We start from the raw sequence: 23,738 nt of genomic DNA, 5'->3' as shown, positions 1-23,738 counted from the left end.
GGTCTCCCTATGTTTCCCAGGCTGGTCTTGAACTACTGGGCTCAAGCAATTCTCCCACCTTGGCCTTCTAAAGTGCTGGGATTACAGATATGAGCAACCATGCCTGGCCTTTTTCTTTCTTTTTAATGTAGGCATTTATAGCTATAAATATTCCTGTTAGCACTGCTTTTGCTGCATCTCATAAGTTTTGGTATGTTTTATTTTTGTTTTCTTATGTCTCAAGATATTTTATAATTTCCCTATAGGAAAGGCAAAAAGTCTTTTTCTCTACTCATTTCAGGTTTTCCAGCTTAATCTTTCCAAAGACAGATTAACAGGAGAAAAACAAACAAATTTATTAGCATGTGCATCATGCATGTACACTTGGGAGCACACAGCTATGAGTAACCTAAATGGGTGTTTAGAATTTGAGCCTAAATACTGTCTTAGATTAAAACAAAGGAGTGGAGGCTTGGGGCTTTGTGGCTGGGTAAACAAGTTATAGGAAATTGACCAGGAAAAGTATAATAAACAGGGGTTGTTTAGTAAGGTTTTGTATGCACATTTAAGTTGATGTCTTCTCCATTGATATGTTAGGAGTCATCATATCCCTACTGAGTTAGAGGGAGATATCTCTACAAATGGAAATTTTCTATTTAACTATAAATTTCCTTTACAAAAAGAAAATTTATGCCTTGATTTTAGAGCTTCATATTGAGTCTGCTGATTCTCGGTGGCATTTGGCTCAAAATCCATAAAATAAAGATTATTTGGGGTAACATATTCAGACCCATTTGTTGGTTGTTAAGGACCCATTCATTGGTTAAGAGTATATTGTTTAATTTCCACATATTTGTGAATTATCTTGTATTCTCTCTGCTATTGATTTCTACTTTAATCCTATGTGGTCAGAAAAAAATACCTGGTGTCATTTCAGTCTTCTTAAATTCATTAAGACTTGTTTTGGGACATATCCTGGAACATAGCACTTCTGCTGCTATAAGGTGAAATGTTCTATATGTCTGTTAGGTCCATCTGGTCTATCGTGTTTTTCAAGTCCCCTGTTCCTTATTGATTGTCTGTTTGTTCTAGCCATTATTGAAAGTGGGGAATTCGGATTTCCTCCTACTATTGTATTGTGTTTATTGCTCTCTCCAGTTCTGTCGTTGTATGCTTTATATATTTAGATGCTCAGATATTGGGTGCATATATATTTATAATTATTCTATCTTCCTGGTGAAATGACTCTTTTATCATTATATAATGTTGTTCTTTATAACGCTTTTAATATTCACATATTGCTGTTTTTACCTGTCTACTCCTCATATTTCTAGAGTTTTCATTACTACATTTGGAAGCACATGTCTAATATTCCTATTCAGAGTACACACTAGATGAAAGATGAGGGATTGTCTGACCAAGGATCCAGAAAGGGATAGTTCAACTGTAGGTGAAGGTAGTTCTAAACTCATGACTATGTACTATATAGTCTTTAAGGAGTAGCATAAGTTTAAGGCAATTTTCGTCTCCTAGTGTCTCTTCTCTTGGCCAAATTTAACATCTCAAGTAGTCCTTTAGATGAAAGGTAACTGGAAATGTTTTTTATTTTGATTATTTTAGACAGAGTCTTGGCCTATCACCCAAGCAGGTGTGCAGTGGCATGATCATAGCTCTCTGTAGTCCCGAACTCCTGAGCTTAAGCCATCCTCCCGTATCAGCCTCCCAAGCATCTGTGACTACAGTTGAGGGTCACCTCACCTGGCTAACTTTTTTTTAAGAGATGGGGTCTTGCCCTGTTGCCCAGGCTGATCTTGAACTCCTGGGCTCAAGCGGTCCTCCCGCCTCAGCCTCCCAAAATGCTGGGATTTCAGGAGTGAGCCACTGCACCTGGCTGTTTGCTATTTAAAAGACATTTTCAGGCCAGGTTCAGTGGCTCATGCCTGAAATCCCAGCATTTTGGGAGGCTAAGGCGTGAGGATTGCTTGAGCCCAGGAGTTTGAGACCAGCCTGGGTAACATGGTAAGACCCCATCTCTACCAAAAATTAGCTGGACATAGTGTCACGTGCCTGTAGTCCCGGTTACTCAGGAGGCTGGGGTGGGAGGATTGCTTGAGCCCAGACGGTCAAGGCTACAGGGAGTTGTGATCACACCACTGGACTGCAGCCAGGGAGACAGCATAAGACCCTGTCTCAGATAGATAGATAGATAGAGAGAGAGAGAGATAGATAGATAGATAGATAGATAGATAGATAGATAGATAGATAGATAGATAGGTAGGTAGGTAATTTAGGTAGGGTTAAGTCTTCATGAGCATTTAAATCCAAATTAGCATTTTATTCTGATGGGCTTCATAGGTCAAACGATGAATGAATTCTGATGGGTGGTAGCTGGCTCATCATTTGTGGAACTGAGTAAACCCTATTAAATATCTGTTTTTGGAGCGTTTGGCAGTTTGGGAAGAGCCTCTGAGCTCTATGTTCCTCTGTAGACAAGGTACCAAGTGGTTGAAATGTAAATATGGAGATGAGGCATTGAAAAGGAACAACTTTACTGATGTCTTGCATAATTGCCAAAACTAGCAAAAAAAAAGGAAAAAAAAGCCCACCTCAGAAAGACTAATTTCTCTTAATGAACACTTACAGTTAAAATTAAGTGATCTGTATTTGTTGATGTAAGTATCAGTCATAAACAGCTTTGGCTGAATATTTGAAGCTGTTTCTTCAGTGTCCAAGCAAGCATTCAGTTGCTTTTTTAATAAAAGTTCATGTTATTTTACCAAATTATAACAGTAATATTTACCAAATTAAATTAATATTTTATCCAGTGCCTCCATATCAACACAAGGAAGAGAACCAAATTAAATTATCAAAATTTGTTGGGAATCCTAATGGTAAAAATAATTATAATTACAAAAATTTGTACCTATTTGTGTCTAATTCAGGAAGTCTCTTTATTCTGACATGTATTCTAATGATGAGAAAAGCTCCTCACTCGTTATGGAAAGTAATCAGATAGCCTGACCACTGCCACAACCCTTAAAGTCACTCACTGAACATTCACTAGATTGTCTGGAAAGCGTATTATGACAAATGCAAATAAAGGAATTTAAAGACTGTCACTGTTAGCTAATTACCACTGGGACAGAATCTTAAGCAGTGCATTTGAAAATTCTGAAACAGATTGGATTTATTATAAATTAATGACATAGGATGTTCATTAATTATTAAGCTTTGTTGAAATACACTGAATGTTGTACACAGGTTTTACAGCCAATGGCTGCCATCAGAATGTTTTGAAATTATACCCACGAGAAAAATAGAAAGCTTTTTATCTCCATTCATTTCCAGTGGCTTGTTAGTTTTAGCATGAAGGAAAATATAACTTTTCCCGAGTTCTCAGTTGGCAAGAACACTTGTGGCAAACGTCAGATTAACAAAAGAAAACTAACAGAAGTTTATTAACATATATACTTCATGTATTCGTGAGAGATGCCTAGGGAATACCAACCGAATCTCCAGAGTACAGGCATACCTCGTAGATACTTCAGGTTCAGTTCCAGACCACTGCAATGAAGTGAATTTCACAAGGCAGTCACACTAATTTTTTGGTTTCCCAGTGCATATAAAAATTATATTTACACTATACTTAGTCTATTAAATGTGCATTATGTCTGAAAAAACAACATACATATTTTCGTTACAAATAGTGGCTGGGCGTGGTGGCTCATGCCTGTAATGCCAGCACTTTGGAAAGACGAGGAGGGCAGATCACTTGAGGTCAGCAGTTTGAGACCAGCCTGGCCAACATGGTGAAACCCTGTCTCTACTAAAAATACAAAAATTAGCTGAGCATGGTGGTGTGCACCTTAATCATAGCTACTTGGGAGGCTAAGGCACGACAGTCGCTTGAACCTAGGAGGTGGAGGTTGCAGTGAGCCGAGATCATGCCACTGCACTCCAGCCTGGGCGACAGAACAAGACTCTGTCTTCAAAAAAATAAAAAAACTTTATTGCTAGAAAGTGCTGATGATCATTTGAGCCTTTAGAGAGTCATAAACATTAAGACGGCAGTGAAGTTGATTGCATCAATAGATTCTTCCTTTCATTTCTCTGCAGCATGCAATGCTGTTTGATAGCTTTTTACCCACAGTACAACTTTCAAAACTGGGGTCAGTTCCTCTCTAAGTTTGTGTAATATCCTAAATCCCTTGTCATTTCAACAACATTCATAGTATCTTCACCAGGAGTAGCTTTCATCTTAAGAAACCATTTTCCTTTGTTCATCCATAAGAAGCAACTCCTCTTCCATTCAAGTTTTGTTTTGTTTTGTTTTGTTTTGTTTTGTTTTGTTTTGTTTTGTTTTGTTTTGTTTTGTTTTGTTTGAGACAGAGTCTCGCTCTGTCTCCCAGGCTGGAGTTCAGTGGCTCGATCTTGGCTCACTGCAACCTCTGCCTCCCAGGGTCAAGCAATTCTCCTGCCTCAGCCCCCTAAGTAGCTAGGATTACAGGCATGGGCCATCATGCCCGGCTAATTTTTGTATTTTTGTAGAGACAGTGTTTCACCATGTTAGCCAGGCTGGTCTTGAACCCCTGATCTCGTGATCTGCCCACCTCGGCCTCCCAAAGTGCTGGGATTACAGGCGTGAGCCACCGCACCTGGCCCCATTCACGTTTTATCATGAAATTGCAGCAATTCAGTATTCAGATTTCCCTTCAAATTCTAGTTCTCTTGCTGTTTCTACAACAGCTGCAGTTACTAACCTCCACTGAAGTCTTGATCCCCTCAATCATCCATGAGGTTTGGAATCATCTTCTCAACTCCTGTAAATGTTGACATTTTTGACCTCCTGCCATGCATCAAAAGTATTCTTAATGGCATCTAGAATGGAGAATTCTTTCTAGAAGGTTTTTAATTTACTTTGCTTGGCTCTATCAGGGGAATCACTATTTATGGCAGCTATAGCCTTAAGAAATTTATTTCTTAAATAAGACTTGAGAGTCAGAATTACTTCTTTACCCATGGTCTGCAGAATGGGATGTTGTGATAGCAGGCATGAAAGCAACATTCATCTCCTGGTCCATCTCCATCAGAGCTCTTGGATGACCTGATGCATCGTCAATGAACAGTAATATTTTGAAAAGAATCTTTTCTTCTGAACGGCAGGTCTCAACAGTGGACTTAAAATATTGAGTAAACCATGCTGTCAACAGATGTGCTGTCATCCAGGCTTTCTTTTTCCTTTTATAGAGCACAGGCAGAGTAGATTTAGCAAAATACCATAAAGGCAAGTGCAATTAAAGAGATGCCTATAAATATCTAGGAGGTGGCTTTAATACATGTCTACAGAAACAGAGGAGGTGTAGAGAAAACCTGTTATGGGGAGGTGATCAGGAAATGTCTAAACAAGGGTAAGGTTTATTGCACAGATTTAAGTAGGTGCCTTCCCCATTGATAAGAGTTTCTAGTTTAGATTTAGAGCCATCCCTTTCTTTCTGGTACAGAGATGGAGACACCTTTACAAATAGAGATTCCCTTTATGGATGTAAATTTCTCTTACAAAAGGGTAACTTACTTTATGTTTTCAGAGCTTTTCCAGTTTCTGCTGTTTCTCAAAATAATCCCTATGCCAAAAAGGCATATTTGGGGTACAAATTTTTGTCTCCTACAGTCATGTTTTGAGGTGGAACTCCCTGAGCCCCACCAGCTGTAACCTTCAAAAAACAGAACATTGACTTTTATAGTATTTAATGCCTCCTCTTCCCAGAAATAATGTATCCACTTTCTTTCTTTCTTTTTTTTTTTTTTTTTTGAGACGGAGTTTTGCTCTTGTTGCCCAGGCAGGAGTGCAATGGAGCGGTCTCAGCTCACCACAACTTCCGCCTCCCAGGTTCAGGTGATTCTCCCACTTCAGCCTTCCGAGTAGCTGGGATTACAGGTATGCACCACCATGCCTGGCTAATTTTGTATTTTTAATAGAAATGGGGTTTCTCCATGTTGGTCGGGCTGGTCTCGAACTCCCAACCTCAGGTGATCAGGCTGCCTTTCTATAAAAAGTGGGTATATCTTAAAAAGTCCTTTTAAAGAAATGATAATTTAATATTTGAGATACTTATTTTATTTGGAAGTACTAGATTATTTGCATTTTAATATTTTAATATTAAAATTTAAATATTTAATCAGGTAGAAATATTCCATGCTGGGAGTTTTGTTTAAAAATTCAGTTTAAAAAACAACTATGTTTATGATATTGTTAGTGGGAAATTGCTATTTAAAAACAAGGGAAGAAATCTTGGAAATAATGTTTGGATTCTAATTTGTTGTAGTTTACTTTTTCTACTTAGAATTGTGTTGGTGAAAAGGATAAAAGGCTTAAACAGAAGCCAAACGGTATTTTTATTTTTATTTTTGAGACGGAGTTTTGCTCTTGTCACCCAGGCTGGCATGCAGTGGCACAGTCTTGGCTCACTGCAGCCTCTGCCTCCCGGGTTCAAGCTACTGCCTCAGCCTTCTGAGTAGCTGGGATTACAGGCATGCACCTCCATGCTCAGCTAATTTTGTATTTTTAGTAGAGACAAGGTTTCGCCATGTTGGCCTAGGCTGGTCTCAAACTCCTGACCTCAGGTGATCCGCTTGCTTTGGCCTCCCAAAGTGCTGGGATTACAGGCGTGAGCCGCCGCCACCGTGTCTGGCCTCCAAATGGAGTTTTAAATAGTTGCATTTATTCAGGTTCCTTTATTATATTCCTTCAAGAACTGTCTTCTTCCCTCTCAGAGCTGTTATCCCAGTTGCTCATGTAAGTTCATCAGTGCAATCTTTGGCTAATGCCTGCGTCCCTATGGGCAGAGCCCCTGCATACTTCTGCCCCCCTTTAAGTTTAGCCTAAAGCTGGCTCCTTACATATTTTTAGTTTTTCCTAAAGGTCTCCTGGTACATAGTGAACTGTGACCTAACTGGATGTTTAAACAGTCATTAGAGAGACATAATCTCCCAGCAATCCCAAGTATCAGCCAATCACAGCAGCCAGCTGTTCAAACCATGTTCAAATAAGGCAAATGCTGCGCTGTAACCAATCGGCTGTTTCTGCACCTCATCCCCATTTTCTGTGCATCACTTTCCTTTTTATTAACATAAATCTCCAACCATATGGCAGCACGGAGTCACTCCGAACTTATTCTGGTTTGGGGAGCTGCACGATTCTCGAATTGTTCTTTGCTCAGTTAAACTCTGTTAAATTTAAATTGCCTTACATTTTGGTTTTATTTTTGTTTTGTTTGTTTGTTTGTTTGTTTGTTTGAAGGAGTCTCGCTCTGTGGCCCAGGCTGGAGTGCAGTGGCACAATCTCTGCTCACTGCAAGCTCCGCCTCCCGGGTTCACGCCATTCTCCTGCCTCAGCCTCCCCAGTAGCTGGGACTACAGGCACCCGCCACCACGCCCGGCTAATTTTTGTATTTTTAGTAGAGATGGGGTTTCACCGTGGTCTTGATCTCCTGACCTCATGATCCGCCCGCCTTGGCCTCCCAAAGTGCCGGGATTAAGGGCTTGAGCCGCTGTGCCTGGCCTGCTTTTTTTTTTTTTTTTTAACACCACTGTTATGTCACCAGTACCTGGAACATTGTATGTAGGCATGCTTTAAGTGGGGGAACAGATGCGCTGATGGATGGGGGAAGAATTCTTCTAGTCATTCTAACAGTACATGAGGCTTTTTCAAAGATAATAAAATATTAATTTTTTTTCCCCTTTCTCGGCAACTGATAGAAAAGATTGCTTTATTATTTTCTCTTCTTTTTCATTCTGGATCTTGTATCTCTCAGACATTGCTATAATTCCATTTCGTAGAATGGGAGTCTTTTATAAGAATTCATAGGCATTGCTGGGCGTAGTGGCTCACGCCTGTAATCCTAGCACTTTGGGAGGCCGAGGTGGGAAGATCATGAGATCAGGAGATCGAGACCATCCTGCCCAACATGGTGAAACCCCGTCTCTAGTAAATATACAAAAATTAGCCAGGCGTGGTGGTGGGTGCCTGTAGTCCCAGCTACTTGGGAGGCTGAGGCAGGAGAATCACTTGAACCGGGGAGGTGGAGGTTGCAGTGAGCCTGGACGATAAGAGCAAAAACTCCATCTTAAAAAAAAAAATTCATAGTCATTAACCATAGCCTTTTAAAAGGCAAGACTCATGATAGAAGGGTTTTTTGTTTGTTTGTTTAATAATCGTGTTGCCAAAAGGATCTTATTGCAAATTAGGTTCATATGTAATGTTTTTCCCGCACAGACACCAGAGCATTGTTGCCTAATTCCCAGGATTGACTTATTCCTTCAGAGTCTTTAAACAGCTCAGCTTCTTTTTTTTTTTTTTGAGACAGAGTCTCGCTATGTCGGCCAGGCTGGAGTGCAGTGGCGTGATCTCGGCTCACTGCAACCTCTGCCTCTGGGATTCAAGTGATTCTCCTGCATCAGCCTCCTAAATAGCTGGGATTACAGGCAGGTGCCACCATGCCCAGCTAATTTTTTTGTATTTTTAGTAGAGATGGGGTTTCACTATGTTGATCAGGCTGGTCTCAAACTCCTGGCCTCGTGATCTACCCGCCTCAGCCTCCCAAAGTGCTGGGATTACAGGCGTGAGCCACCGCGCCTGGCCTTCATTTTAAATTTTGAAGCTGTTTGGCCGAACTGCTTCTTATTTCCAACTGCTTGATTATGCTTGCTTTTTGGGAAAAGACAGTATTTTAATATTACGGTATTTTAGCAGCACAGTGTCATATGAAAGTCATTGCTTAAGAAAAGTTTTAGGTGATAACTTTCAGGATAAGTTGATATTGATACAAGAGGTTTCTTTTAACTTTACCAGGTTCTTGACATTATTTTGAAAAAAACACCCAATTATTCAGACAATCGTTGAGGCTTTAAATTTTTCCTTAAGTATTACAGTTTAACATGTATTTTCATAAAGTATAAATCTTAATTCAAATAATATTAAAACATTTTTTCCTGTTTAAGTTTTTTAAAAATTTATGATGCTCTCCATTGTTCTTAAAGTGTTTATAAAAACAGTTAAAGGATAATGCAGTAACATAAATTAGAAATGTTTGAGAAAGAAAAAAAGATAAACCAAAAGTCGGAAGATTAAATGGAACAGGAAATAATGCCCTTCCAAAGGCGAGTCCTGTGAGTGGATCACAGTCTGTCCCTAAGCTTTCAAACTGCAGTTACAAATGAGAAGCCTTGCCAGATGTTCAACTCACTTTGCTGAAAGAGAAACAGAATTAGTTATTTGGAAGAAATACAATTATTCTCAATATTAACACTGAAAAGTAATTTCTCTATAGTGTTCAGATGTGACCTCAGCAATATATAGGCAAGAGACACAACAAGTTTTGGAGGGGATGAATTTCGTGTTTCTTAGATTAAACCTCAGTAGAGGTTGGTGTTGTTAACACCATGATACAGATTGAAAAGGATAGTCTCATTGCATATAGAACACATTCCAGTGGCTGCTCATGAAGTTGTATAACTTACCCATGGACTTATGATGTCAGGGGAGAGAAATTTTATACCCAGAAATGTTTGTGGGGGAGATGTTTTCGTTGAAAAGAATTTGGTCGTTACAGTATAAATGCTTAAATATTTTTTTAGTTTTTGTCCTTGACTGTTATTCTGTGTAGAAATGACTAATAAAACATTGAAAACAGACTGAGCCTCAATGTATACAACAGTGACTTTTTCGAATATGGGTGTCTAATATGCCAAAGTTGGTGATTAGCCTTAAAAGCAGATTGTAATATTGTGAAATATATGTTTGTTCTTTGTTCCCATTTTCTGGCATGCAACTACTGAAATCCTTGGAATCTCCAAAGTGATGTGTCTTTTTGTATGTGAATGAGATTCCTGGTGGCCGGCAGCCCCTAAGTAGCCTCAGGTTGGAGCTGGTCATAGAAAAGACTAAGGCAGGATTAGAGGGTTGGGGCTTTTCAACACCGCTCTGCACCTCCCCAACTTCTGGGGAGGAGAGAGGGGATGAAGGTTATCACCAAGGCCAATGATTAATGAGTGATGCCTTAGCAATGAGGCTTCCATAAAAGCTCAAAAGGACTGGGTTGGGGAGCTTCCAGAAAGTTGAACATGTAGAAACTCCTGGATGGTGGTATGTCCCTTCTCCCATGCTGTGCCCTATCCACCTCTGATGATGATCTTCTCCCATGCTGTACCCTATCCAACTCTGATGATCTACTGTGCCCTATCCACCTCTGATGATGATCTTCTCCTACGCTGTGCCCTATCCACCTCTGATGACAATCTTCTCCCATGCTGTGCCCTGTCCACCTCTGATGATCATCAGTATCCTTTGTAATATGCTTTATAATGAATCAGTAAATGTATTTCCCTGAGTTCTGTGAGCTGCACTAGCAAATTAATCGAACTATAAGGAGGGGTTGTGGGAACCCCAATTTATAGCAGGTAGTATCAGAATTGAATTGAATTAGAAGATACCCAGCTGGTGTCTGCTGCAGAATTCATTGCTGGTAGGGAAAAATCCCCATGCATTTTGGCGACTAGAGGTCACAGTAAGTGTTGTGTGTTGATTGTGTTGTGAGAGTACAGGAGAAACTCAGTTTTTGTGATATCTTTATACAGATTTTACAGAGACAGTGTTATTCATTACGCAGCTGTTAGTTTGACTTAATACAGCGATAGATTTTGGAAAATATAGATGAGTGTGCCTCCTGTATGTCTTCCATGAATATGGCTTCTTGGAACTGAGCTTTTGCTGGCTATTGAGTGACAACAAGTTCAAGATCTCTCACTCCTTGGCAAGTTCATGGAAAACTAATAAGTGGTTGTAAGAGGGTAAAAGTCACCTCTGCCTATGTTGGTACTTAAGTTGGATCTTTGGCTGGTTCTAGGAATCAAATTAACACAAGATACATTAACAGGAGAAAAAGATACAGGTTTTATAAATTTTTACACATACATAGGGAGTACAAGAGAGTAAAGATGCAAAGAAATGGCCAATGCAGATAGGTTTTGTACTTTTTGGACAAGAAATAATAAATTTGTGAAGAAATGACAGGACAAGGGGATCTGGGTTAGGGACAGTAAATTCTAGAGGTCACTAGGAGATCTATGGTGGGGGTGTGTAAAGCTAGTGGAAGATAAGGGTTTCTTCAGTAAGTTTATTTGTACAGGTTCATTGCAGCAGCAGTTTTCAATCTCTGGTGTAAGGGTTATTTTCTCTCCCTACTGGAGGGAAGCCATCCTCAAAGGAATTTTTGTGGCTTGCCATCTGTAAGAAAGGACAGATCAGAAAGGTCTTTCTGCAACTAGTTTCTCAAGTACTTTCAGCTTGAAATAATAAATATGCCAAATTGGCATAGTGTGGGGTGGATCGTCCTTAACTCCTTCATTGTCAATAGTGGAATCACATGCTTTAACCAACAGTTGAACTCGTTTCATTATATGAAAATGAAGGGACCTAACAAAAGTATAGGGTTGAGCAGTTAGTCTACACATCTCACCTCTACAGAGTAGAGAGTAGCAGGGTCAGACCTCTTTCAGAATAATTTTAAACTGAGACATTTGCTGAAGTTTTATGCATGAAAGGCCCAAAATTGAAGCTTCAAGTAACATGATTAATGTAATTTTAGCCTAGGACATTTTTTAAAAAGCTTAAAGCACCTATGGAATACCAAATGCTTTGAACTTTAACACTTCTTTCTGACAATAATTAGATAGCAGATGCATTGTTTAAAGTATTAGTTCATATGGTAGGACCATATTTTTTTAAAAGGGAATATTTGCCTCCCTATTCTATTGTGGGCTTATTTACAGCTTATCCAAAAATGGTATCAAATTATAAGTAACAGGTTAAGGAAAACATCACTATTCTATACCACTGAAAATTATTAAGTGATGCACAAAGAGATGGTTCGTATTGACATTGTCTATGGTCAGTCCCCGTCAAATTCTGAAGAAGCATCAATGCCTTGTGTTGAGTTTGTATAATTTAGCTTATAACAAATGCCTATCCATAGATTGAAAGATAAATATGGGTCCAGAAAATGGTTGAAACAATAGTGTCTGGAAGACTTAACAGCAAAGCAGTAAAGTAGCATAATGCAGTGGTTTTCAACTTTGGTGTACATCAGATTCAAGTATGATGCTTGTTTCAAAGTGCAAATTCCCAGACCCAACGCTAGAGATTCAAATTTCGTACATTGAGTTGGGGCATAGGAATCTGCATTTTAAGTAGATACCCAAGGTGTTTCTGATGAAGGAGGCTCATAGACCTCCATGGCTCTGAAGCTCATTTCTCACAGGCTTTGTGAAATGTTGGTTAGGCTTCAAACATTTTTGTTTTCACATACCTTAGAAAATAAATTTTTTAAATACACAATGGACTTAAAAAGTGAGGAAATTTTGACATGGTATAACATGGAATAAAGTCGAATAATATTGTAAGTCAAACCATCGTAAGGCGCAGACTTTCTGTATTAATTTGTGCCCTATGACAATGATGCATTAATACAAACGAGACAGAAACCTTTTCACTTGCATGAAGCAAGGCCCTGCTCCCACAGTATTTCTTGTTTTGCTCTCAAGGGGCGCTTCTACAGGAGCAGTGCATTCTCTCATTTCTTTAGTGACACTTCAGAGGTTTTAGCACCCTTAACAATAAACCACGTAATGTTCAGGATGCATAAGAAGTGTGCCTTATGAAAGTAGAAGGGGGCCAGGCGCGGTGGCTCATGCCTGTAATCTCAGCACTTTGGGAGGCCAAGGTGGGTGCATCACTTGAGGTCAGGAGTTCGAAACCAGCCTGGCCAACATGGGGAAAACTCCCTCTACTAAAAATACAAAAATTAGCTAGGTCTGGTGGTGTGCACTTGTAGTCCCAGCTACTTAGGAGGCTGAGGCAGAAGAATCTCTTGAACTCAGGAGTGGAGGTTGCAGTGAGCCAAGATTGCGCCACTGCACTCTAGCCTGGGTGACAGAGCAAGACTCCATCTCAAAAAAAAAAAAAAAGAAAGGAAAAGTAGAAGGGGAATGTATGTGAGAAACGAGGTATGAAAGGTTTTAAGAAAGAATCTGGAAACTGCTTTATAACCCTCCATGTACACATATTCTCTTAAAGTAAGGTTTTTAACTCCAAGCGTTTGTAAATTTGGATGAGGAAAATAATTTCATCTTTTTTTCCACTAACCTCACCTAGAAATTGAGCATTTCCTTTAATTACAAATGTAAGCAACAAACCTAAAGTAGCGTGAGCATCAACAGAAGTAAGATGTTTTCTTGTCACATTACAGTTGTTTCAGGTATCTCAAAAGGTGGTTTGAACTGATTACTTTGAAATCATCACAGTTATTAGACATGCCCCTAGATTTTACCATTTACTGGGTTAATAAAGGAGCACATATAATTCTAGGGTATACATATTTTAATGTATAAAAATATGCATTAAATTTTTAACCATATTTAAATATAACCATATTTAAATATACTTATCCTTAGTATGATTATATTTTCTTGCTAATGTTGTTTTGATTTATGCATTTAAAAATATTATCCTAAGAAGGGATTCAGCCTGACTTTACCAGGTGCTAGAGGAGTCCAAAGCACAAAAACTGTTAAAATCCTTTTGTGGAAAGCCCTTGGATGCCCTTAGGAGCATATGTATCCCAGTTTGAAGGCAGATGGTCTAGGGGATGGCTGAAGCCCATCAACAACACCTCTTAAACCATTGGTTTAGGGAACCCAGAACTTTCATGTTTTGCCAAGCAATGAAAAATGTGAAAAATCACTTTAGCACGTGGGAGATGATTCTAGTTTAAATTCTGTGAGTTGGTGGTTCTAAACCAGAGATGTACATCAAAATCCTTTAGGGAGCCATTTTAAAACACACAGCTGAGGCTAATGCCTCAGGATTGCAGCTCAGCAGGTCTGGGTGGGACCTGGACCGCACTGTGTTAAAAGCCCAAAGGTGATTTTCATACAAACCCTCAAGAACCACTGTTTTAAACAGAAGGGCTTTGAAACCTTGTTTTATAAGAACTATTTTAAGTATGACTTTTTTTTTTTTTTTTTGAGACAGTCTTACTCTGTCACCCAGGCTGGAGTGCAGTGGCGCGATCTCAGCTCACTGCAACCTCTGCCTCCTGGGTTCAAGCAATTCTCCTGTCTCAGCCTCCCCAGTAGCTGGGGTTACAGGCATGCACCACCACGTCTGGCTAATTTTTTGTATTTTTAGTAGTGACAGAGTTTCACCATGTTGGCCAGGCTGGTCTCAAACTTGGGACCTCAAGTGATCCACCTGCCTCGTCCTCCCAAAGTGCTGGAATTACAGGCATGAGTCACCATGCCCAGCCTTAAGTATCACTTTTTTTAAAAGTTTTATGTTTGATCCAAAAACTCATGTCAGGAAATTGGGAAGATTTACTTTGTAGTTTGAAATTTGTTATTGTTGTTGTTGTTGAGACAGGGTCTTGCTCTGTCACCCAGGCTGGAGTGCAGTGGCACCATCACAGCTCACTTGCAGCCTCTACCTCCCAGGCTCAAGCAATCTTCCCACCTCAACCTCCCAAGTAACTGAGACAGCAGGCATGCACCACCATGCGCAACTAATTTGATTTTTTGTAGAGACAGGGTATCCCTGTGTTATCCAGGCTGATCTAAAATTCCTGGGTTCAAGAAATCCTCCCACCTCAGCCTTCCAAAGTGCTGGGATTACAGGTTGGAGCCACCACAGCCTGACCTGTAGTTTGGAATTTGTAACCACTCAAAGCATCTTCTGTCATCGGGCACTCAGGGAGAGGGGTTCTTGACCATCTCTGGGGACCATAAAACTCTGAAGTTTCATGCCCTGGTCTTCAGCTTAAGGGGCTAATAGCTTTCCTGAGATTTGCAAAGGTATGCATGATCAAAAAAGGGGAAGGAAGAATAGCTACCTATATGCTGAAAGAGCAAAATTTAATGGCAAAATGAACAAAAAGATAAAATCATTAGACATACTAAGGAAACAGTTACTAAAATACCATTAATTTTATGAGAGAAGTACTGAACTGCAGCTCTAATTATTTGATTTCATGAACATTTCCTGAATTTGTTTTTTTGCAGTGTAAACACAGTACCATAGGTAGATGGAGATGCATGTAAGTGGTTTTGATCGTATATATTAGGGAAAAATGATAAAATATTAAAATATACTGCCTCTTAATTCAAAATGAAAATTATCTTTAAGACTTTAAGCTTATTTTATGCTGCTGGGTATCTATCTGCCAGAAATGCAATCAGCATGCGGAAGAGATCTCTCAACTCTGATGTTTATTACAGCACTATTCACAACAGCCAAGATACAGAATCAACCGGTGTTCATCAACAGATGAATGGATAAAGAAAATGTCATATTTAATACCCAATGGAATGGTATTGAGCTTTAAAAAATAAGAAAATCCTGTCATTTAGGGCAACATGGATGAACCTGGAGGACATTATATTAAGTGAAATACACCAGGCACAGAGAGGTGCCACATGATCTTGTTGTTATGTGGAGTGTGAAACAGTTGAACTCCTAAGTAGAGAGTAGGATAGAGATTACCAAGAGATTGGGGGGAGAGGAAGTTAGGGGAGGTTTTTTTTTTTTTTAGACCTTAAAAATTTTATTTTTAAGATAAAATAATTTCATCCTAATACTGGGCTCTCCGGCATTTGAGAGTATTATGTCCTTGGACCTCCATCCTCTGCTCACTGTCATAATTCTTAGATCTTAATTCTTATTAAAGTTTTATTCTCATCTTCTAAAATTACAAAGCAGTAAACATGTAATTAAAAAATGTATAGTTTCCTCCTTGCAACAAGTGAGAAAAAAATCTTATTTTAAAAAAAGCATTTTTAAGTGAGTAAAGATGCAATTTTTCATTTACAAAAGAAGTTAATAGGTTTTCCAGTTGGGTTTATAAAAAGCTGATGCATATCCTGTTCTTTTTCCCTACGACTGATGGCATAAGTTCTGCTTTTGTTTATGATGCCCTCTCCTTGGCAAGGAGTGCCCCCCACCCACATATTACTCACTCTTTAGAACCAGCTCAGATGTCTCCTATTCCAGGAAGCCTCCCTTACCTGTCTCTGTTCCCGTAGAGATCTCTATCACAGTACTTACTACATTACGTTTTAATTATGTATTTTTATATGTGTCTGCCTTGGAAGACTTTAACCTCAGTATGATTATCTTTGTATTATTAATGTCTGGAACAGTGACTGCTCATTAAATATTGTGCTGAGTGATTATATTCATAGTCACCCGGCTCACACCTCCCACCCGTTTGTCATTGTACTTGTCTGTGATCATGCTACAGAATTCTGTTGTGGGTGAACTCACCCAGCAGCACAGATATGGTGCTTTGGCCTTAAAGCTCCTGCTCTAGCCAACCAAGCTAACCTGCCCAGCTTTGACCAGCAGCTCATTGTAATAAACTGAGTTCAGATGGAACCCAGCACTATTAAACTAGCCATCAGCCTAAGACTACCTTTCAAAGAAGGAGCGAGACCAGGCATGAAGCGGGCCCCTGAGCCAGCCACTCCCTGTGTAAGTCTGTACTTCAGCTTCTCGCTCTCTTTTCACTGAAGTTTTATTGCTGTCTCACCAAGATTTCCTTTCTTCCAGGCCCTTACTCTTAAAGGAAAAAAAAAAAAAGTTGCTTATGTTTGCTTAATTATTAACATAATACTGGCTTAATTCTGAACTAGGAGATCTCAAACTCTTTATGACAGCCCAGTGAATAAAGTGATTAAGTGGAAAGCAAAATGTAGAGGGTCAGAAAGTGCATTTCAGTTTGTAAGATGAAAAAAGGGGGAAGGGTGGTAGAACTGACTGATGTGACTGTAATTCCTAGAATATAGGAGCAGTGTGGTGTTATTCATCTAAGAGCGTCCTAGAGATTTTATACATCATGCACACATTTTTAGGTATTGTCTTAGACCGTTTATGCTGCTAATAACAAAAACCTGAGACTAGATAATATAAATAACATAACTTTATTTTCTTGAGTTCTGGGGTCTGAGAAGTTCAAGGTCAAGGTGCTGGCCTTCAGCGTCTGGTGAGGGCCTTCTTACTGCATCCTCATATAGTAAAAGGGGCAAAAAGGACAAGAGGACCGCATGCTGTGTCCTCATGTGCAGAAAACATGGGCAAAAAAGGGGCTTAGCTAGTACCCTTGAGCCCTTATTATAAGGGTACTAATCCCAGCCTCATGACTTAATCACCTGAAGGCCCCACCTCTTAGCACTATCACATTGGGTCATAGGTTGGCAGATACATACATTCAAATTTTTGGTGGATACATACATTCAAACCATATTTTGGTTTGATACATACATTCAAACCATTTTGGCAGATACATACGTTCAAACCATAGCAGGTATTAACCTATCAATAGTGCAGCTGAACATAAAATGAAGATCTCACTTCAATGAAACACAAATTAATATGATTAAAAACAGTTGCACATTGTAACTTTCTGAACACCTATATTCTGTAGCCTGAATTTTGGCAGAGAAAGTGGTTGACACATTTGTATCTACTATCAAATTACCATGATAATTGTTTATTGTTCTCTCTTCACTTTATACCTTTTAATTAAGCTGGGGGTTGGGGGGAAGGGGGGTGAGAAAGAAAAAGAAGAAAAATACAGTTTTTGTCGCAAGTGGATTTTATAACATTTTCCCGAAGGTCTTGGTTCTAGAAATTCTGTAGTCTTGGAGACCTGTCAGTTTTTCTTTATAACTAACTGTGACTGTATTGTGTGTTCATCAATATTATGAAATAGTAAAACTCACTGTGACTGTATGCATGCTTGCCCACGCGTGGCTGAACTTTTACAAAGCAGTGAGAGAAGTTCTCCTAGGGTCAGGACAGGTCATCATGGGCACAAGGCCTCTCGTTACTTTCTCTCGTCAGAAAAAAACAAGTGAGAGAAAAAAAATGCACCTACACGCAGGTTCCTGAACCCGATCTCGGTTCTTCTCCAGATAGCCCAGCAAGTGAGTTTGTCTAATCCTTTTCTTCAGGAGTGAGCATGATGAATGAAAACCAAGCAAATTCTGGAGTCGAACCAGGTTAGATTCAGACCCTTTCTGACCACTTCTAATTTCTGCCTCTGTGTTTTCAGTGTTAAATGTGGATGCTAATTGCCTGCTTTGCAAGGTGTCTATAGGAATTAGATGTGATTATGTAAAGCTTCTAGCACAATGCCTATTATGATAAATGGTTCTCACAGTTGCTGATGCTGCTGTTACTATGTTTTTTCTCTTGAGTAGTTCTGTCTTATTTTCCTTTGAAAGCTGGAGCTGTCTGTGCTTCTCCTATTTTATAGTATCAGTTAAGGGTTTTCAGTGGCATTTTGGTGTGGTGCAGTTATTTCTTTTACTCAGGGAGCTTTTCTTAGGGAGTTAATCTGATACTATATTAGAGAGAGTAGACTCTCTGTAGACCTTCCTGGACAAGGTTGAATGAGTATTTGGATGTAGCACATACATGGACACTTCTAGTTAGAATATGAAGCATGAATTTAGGTAGTCATAAAGGTTTACAATAATCTAAAACCAGTTACAAAGATTTATAACCAACATTTTGAACATTGAGTAGTATTAGGATAGTTTTTCTAGCTTTTAAAATCAGCCTAAGCTTTTTGGTAAAGTCAAGTTTTGTAAAATGGGTGAAGATTTTTTTTTTTCCTAGTGAAATAAGAATTGGCAAACTTTTAAAGCTGGTTTACAATAATTTCCAGATGAATAGAAACTAAAATGTATTGTCAGCTGATGTTTCATTGTAGGCTCCTATGAAATGACTGTGAATTCTGTCTGTATCCCTAAAAATTTAGATGAAACTGTCATTCTTATACGTAATCTTAGCTAAGTGACCTCAGATTGATGTATATCAGATCAATATTGGTATTTTTATAACCCCAGCATAGATGGTGCCTGTATTGATTATTGTAAGTAGCAGGGTGCTTTGGGGAGCTGCTGATGGAACTGGTGTTAGCTGTACCCTAACACCAGTTACCAGGGAAAGAATTATGCAACACAGTGATAAGTCAGCTAACTAAATTCATAGCAACAAATGTATTTGGCTTCTAGGCATCTCTTTGAAGTGGGCCAAGGGCTTGGGGATGGAGGTAGGAAACCTGCATTGGTTCCTGCCGGGGCTTCTGCCAACTCTGATGGGAGAGCCTCCTGGGCTGGCTGAGATAGAATTGCTTCTCTAGCCCCTTCACTGGATACAAAATAAAGGAGTGAAGCTAACGGGTGGAAGAACACTTCCTGGCCAACTTCATGCCTGCTTCAAAGCCAAGGTCAGGGGGCTGTTATATCAGGGAGTGCTGAGAAGGGCAGAAAGCTGAAACTGCTCCTTCCTCTGATACAAGAGGCAATGAAAAACTGGTGAAGGTGGCCGATGATGCCCGCAGGGGAAGACAGCACTGACTCCTGCTTTGTGGACTCTGCACAGATGCTATATTAGAACTCAAACTGCTAGTGACTTTCACATTTGTATCATTTTTAATGTGGTCACATTAATTTGACCATTCTGCAGGCCAGTGTTCATGTATTACTTTAGTGTGATTTTTCTTATGATCAAAATCTTCTAAAATCAATTTGGTGAGCTATAGAAAGAGAAGGTAAATTTTCCTTGTGTGAAATACAACTCTCAGTAATAAGACTGCTATTAGCTATTCTTTGAATCTTTCCTGTTTTCAGAGATGGCTTTGAGGTTTAATAAATATTTGTCCACAGTGATTTCAGATGATTTTTAAGAACTCATCTTTTAGGATGGATGTGGTAGCTCACACCTGTAATCCCAGTGCTTTGGGAGGCCAAGGTGGGTGGATGGCTTGAAGCCAGGAGTTCAAGACCAGACTGGGCAACAAAGCGAGGCTCTATCTCTACAAAAAATAAAAATATCAGCTGGATATTGTGGCATGCGCCTGTAGTCCCAGCTACTTGGGAGGCTGAGACAGAAGGATCACTTGAGCCCAGGAGTTTGAGGCTGCAGTGAGCTATGATCACACCACTGCACTCCAGCCTGGGTAACAGAGTGAGACCCTGTCTTTAAAAAAAAAAAAAAAATCATCTTTTAGAATATTTAAAAAATAGAATTTTTTTCAGGCATAAGTAGTTACCTTATTTTTGCTGACAAATATTTGTTACAAAGTCAAGTTTAGCCTGCCAGAAAATCTTGCCTAAAGAAAATTGAATAGTTTATCCAAAAGTATTAATTGAGGAACACAGGTCTGATTATTTCTAAGACATTTTAAAAATCTAAATGGTTAACCACACATATTAAATGAACTTCCTTTCCCAACTAGCTCTAAAATATAATTACCTATGACCCTTTCTTTATGCCTCTTTGCCATACTCTTATAGTGCTTGTTTTTTGAAATAATAATTCTCAATAATAAATGGGTTATGTTCCAGAAGTTCATATATGAATTAGGTGTTTGAAAGCTGGGACACATTTGCACATTATAAAAATATTTCATGTGTAACTGATAACCCACAAAAGCCTATTTAACCTATTAGATAGTAATGTTATTATAAAATCCCTATGAAAAACGTGTGTATAGTTACTCACCCAATTTGTATTAAACATCTATTCTACTTTAATGGTATAATGATGTACCTTCAAATTGCTCAGATTCTAGTATTTCTAAAGCAGGTTTTCTTGCTTCCTCAAATTTTTCTCCCTACCCTGTCCTCACCCAACTATAATTTTTCTCCTTCTTTCATCTACTTAGAAACCAAACTCAGTATCAAAACCTCTCCCTACCTTACTATTTACAGAAAGCACACACCCTTTTGAAATTTTTCTAAGGTTTTCCACTTCTGTAAAATAAAGGACATAGGATAACAGAAAAAGTGTCATGAAGTTTAGGGCATATGCATCATTTGTAAACTAAAAAGAAAACACATTGCCATGTCACTTACTTAGAATACTCCTAATGCATCTAGGAAAAGTGGCAGTTTGAGGGGGCACTCAAAGACTGAAATGAGATCTATTCACATTTGGTTAGAAAGCTCAGGCAGTTCTTTAGACATCTTCCTTTCCAATAATGATTCCCCTACAATTCTGGAAACAGGACTGGTTATCTAGGAGCAGGTGTTTGGATAAAGAAGAGAGTGGGGAGATAGGCCAGGCCTGTGACAGCCCTTTGCCCCCTGGGACGCAAGGAGAGTAGCTGGGTTCCTCCCAGCCTCCACTTAGTAATTGTTGGCTTCTTTTTTCCTTCTTCTAGGAGAAGGTATCCATATAGTTTACCCATTCAATCTCTCTCAACCTCCTTCTGGCTTCTCCTACTATGGTAGGGACCAACCCCCAAGTGGATGTTGTAAAGTATGAAATGGTCACATAAAATGCATTCTAAAAGTATTTAGAAGAAAAGAGTGTATTTGTCAGCTTAGTGTTAGCTGAGCTCTTCATGACCCCCAAAGGGCCTGTAGCTTAGGCAGATTTAGAATTTGTAATTGGATTCTCTTGTTTGAAATGGATGTGGCATACTTTAAATGAAAATACTTACTGGACAGCAAGCATGTAAATTGCAGTCTGTGGACGCTGCAGCTATGAATGCTCCTTGATGGGCCACTCAGTCAGCCTTTCCTTCCGACCTGCTACTGTTTGCCAGGTTGTGTCGCCTGCCACATAGCACACTTTGTGCCTTTGAGAGTTGGCAGAGCTTGTAAAACCACTCTTTTGTTTTGGTGTTTTTCAGATTGGGATCCTTTCTATTAGTTTGTTTTGTTTTTGTTTTGTTACTACATTTAGATATTCAATAGGTTCCAAAATTTGAGATCCCTTATTTGGGGACATATTGACGTGGCAAATTAGAGATTGAACAGCTCAAAAAAAAAAATTCCTTGTCTAGTAGAAAGATGATTTAAAAAAATAAAAGGAACATGTTTTAAGTCTCCATTTTCTTTCCTACATGAGGCCAGAGGAATGCTTTGTGATTTAAATCCCTTTTTCCTGGCCTGATATTGAGTCTCTGCTTGTTACGCTAAGCATACCAAAGCCCTTGCTTGGTCCTATTTCTTTGTTCTCCAGGATGATAGCCTTAATTACTTAATAGATTCAATTATATTTTCAGACACAAATTACCTGTGAAAGTCACTAGAAGTTTGAGTTCTTTTTTTTTTTTTTTTTTTTTTTTTTTGAGATGGAGTCTTGCTCTGTTGCCCAGGCTAGAGTGCAGTGGTGCGATCTCGTCTCACTGCATCCTCCCCCTCCCGGGTTCAAGCGGTTCTCCTGCCTCAGCCTCCCGAGTAGCTGGGTTTACAGGCGCCCACCACCACGCCTGGCTAATCTTTGTAGTTTTTATTAGAGACGGGGTTTCACCTTGTTGGCCAGGCTGGTCTCGAACTCCTGAGCTCAAGCGATACACTCACCCTGGCGCCCCAAAGTGCCGTGGTTACAGGCGTGAGCCACCGTGCCCAGCCAGTTCGTATAGCATCTGTGCAGAGTTCACAAGGTGGGAGTCAGTGTCGTCTGTCCATGCAGACATCATCAGCCACCTTCACCAGTTTTTCATTGTCTCTTGTGTCAGAGAAGGAGCGGCTTCAGCTTTCAGCTCTTCTCAGGTACTCCCTGGCACAACAGCTTCCTGATTCTGACTTTGAAGTGGGCATGGAGTTGGCCAGGAAGTGTTCTTCCACCCTTTTGCTCCACTACTTTATTGCCTATCCAGAGAAGATGCTAGAGAAGGAATACAATTTCAGCAGCCCACGATGCTCTCCCATCAGAGTTGGCAGAAGCTGGGGCCTGGAACCCATGCAGGTTAGGCTTGCAAAACTAAGAAGGGTATGAATGGTAAGTGTATCCATATGGAACAAACCTTGCTTTTAAGCTTCTGATTCAATCCAAATAGTGTGGCTTCTTGAAGGTTTCGTTCCTACTTTTGTTCACTGTTACGCTATGTACAGGAAAGCAAAGCCTCCTTGGAGTTTTCCTTGTGATTATTTCCTTGGAGGTGGCTGACTTTTCCAGTTGAGTTCAGACTGGCAGAAGCAGAGAGTGCAAGAGAGTAAGTTACCAACTCTGGGAGCAAGGGATCAGGTGTAGATGCTGACAGAAGAAGGTAAATAATACTCAATCAGGACTGTGGTCTCATACATCAGTGAAGATTTAATAGCGTACTTATGAGAAGATCAATCTAGAATATCTAATTCCTGTAGCCACATACTGAAAATGATGAAATTAGTTGCAGTTAAAGAACTTGAAAAGTAGACTAAAATAGATTACTAAATGAGAAAAGAAAGGGGCAGAAGAGTAAATTGTTCTGAATAAATGGAAAGCAAATATATATATTTATACATAGATTTTTTTTCAGAAAGGAAGAGGGAAAGGCTTTTACCTTTCACTTTATAGCTTTTTGTACTTTTTTGAATTTCCTAACCATGTAATAGACATTTCTTTCTTAAAGCCAAGCACAGTGGCTCACACTTGTAATCTCAGCCACTGAGGAGGCTGAGGTGGGAGGATTACTTGAGGCCAGAAGTTTGAGACCAGCCTGAGCAACATAGTGAGACCTTATCTCTTAAATAAATAAATAAAAACACTTCCTTTCTAAGATAAAAAGAATAAATGGGCTATCTGGGTCATAGAATTATGGGCCTTTTTGATGTTATTTTCATATTCTTTCTGTAGTATAGAAAAGCTAATAAATAAAAGTAAAATTAGGCTAAATCAGTAGATAAATTTACTTTCTTTTTATAAGCAAATG

General features: G+C 39.3%; 1 protein-coding gene across 6 annotated transcripts in view; it reads left to right on the top strand.

Moving 5' to 3' along the window:
* The window catches only part of MAP7 (microtubule associated protein 7), a 212,207-nt gene that overhangs the window by 97,500 nt on the left and 90,969 nt on the right, over positions 1-23,738 (top strand). The window contains exon 1 of one of the 6 annotated variants that reach the window (XM_058435590.1): positions 18,060-18,084. The exons of the other annotated variants lie outside the window; for them this stretch is intronic. The gene's annotated coding sequence lies outside the window, so the exon portion shown is untranslated. Of the gene's footprint in view, positions 1-18,059; positions 18,085-23,738 lie in introns of those variants that run through there. 6 annotated transcript variants of the gene reach the window in all.

The sequence above is a fragment of the Hylobates moloch genome, unplaced genomic scaffold (genome assembly GCF_009828535.3).
Source record: "Hylobates moloch isolate HMO894 unplaced genomic scaffold, HMol_V3 SCAFFOLD_2, whole genome shotgun sequence".
In the NCBI taxonomy this organism is placed as follows: Eukaryota; Metazoa; Chordata; class Mammalia; order Primates; family Hylobatidae; genus Hylobates; species Hylobates moloch.
The sequence above is the reverse complement of the archived record's forward strand: the minus strand, read 5'-3'. Positions and strand labels throughout refer to the sequence as shown.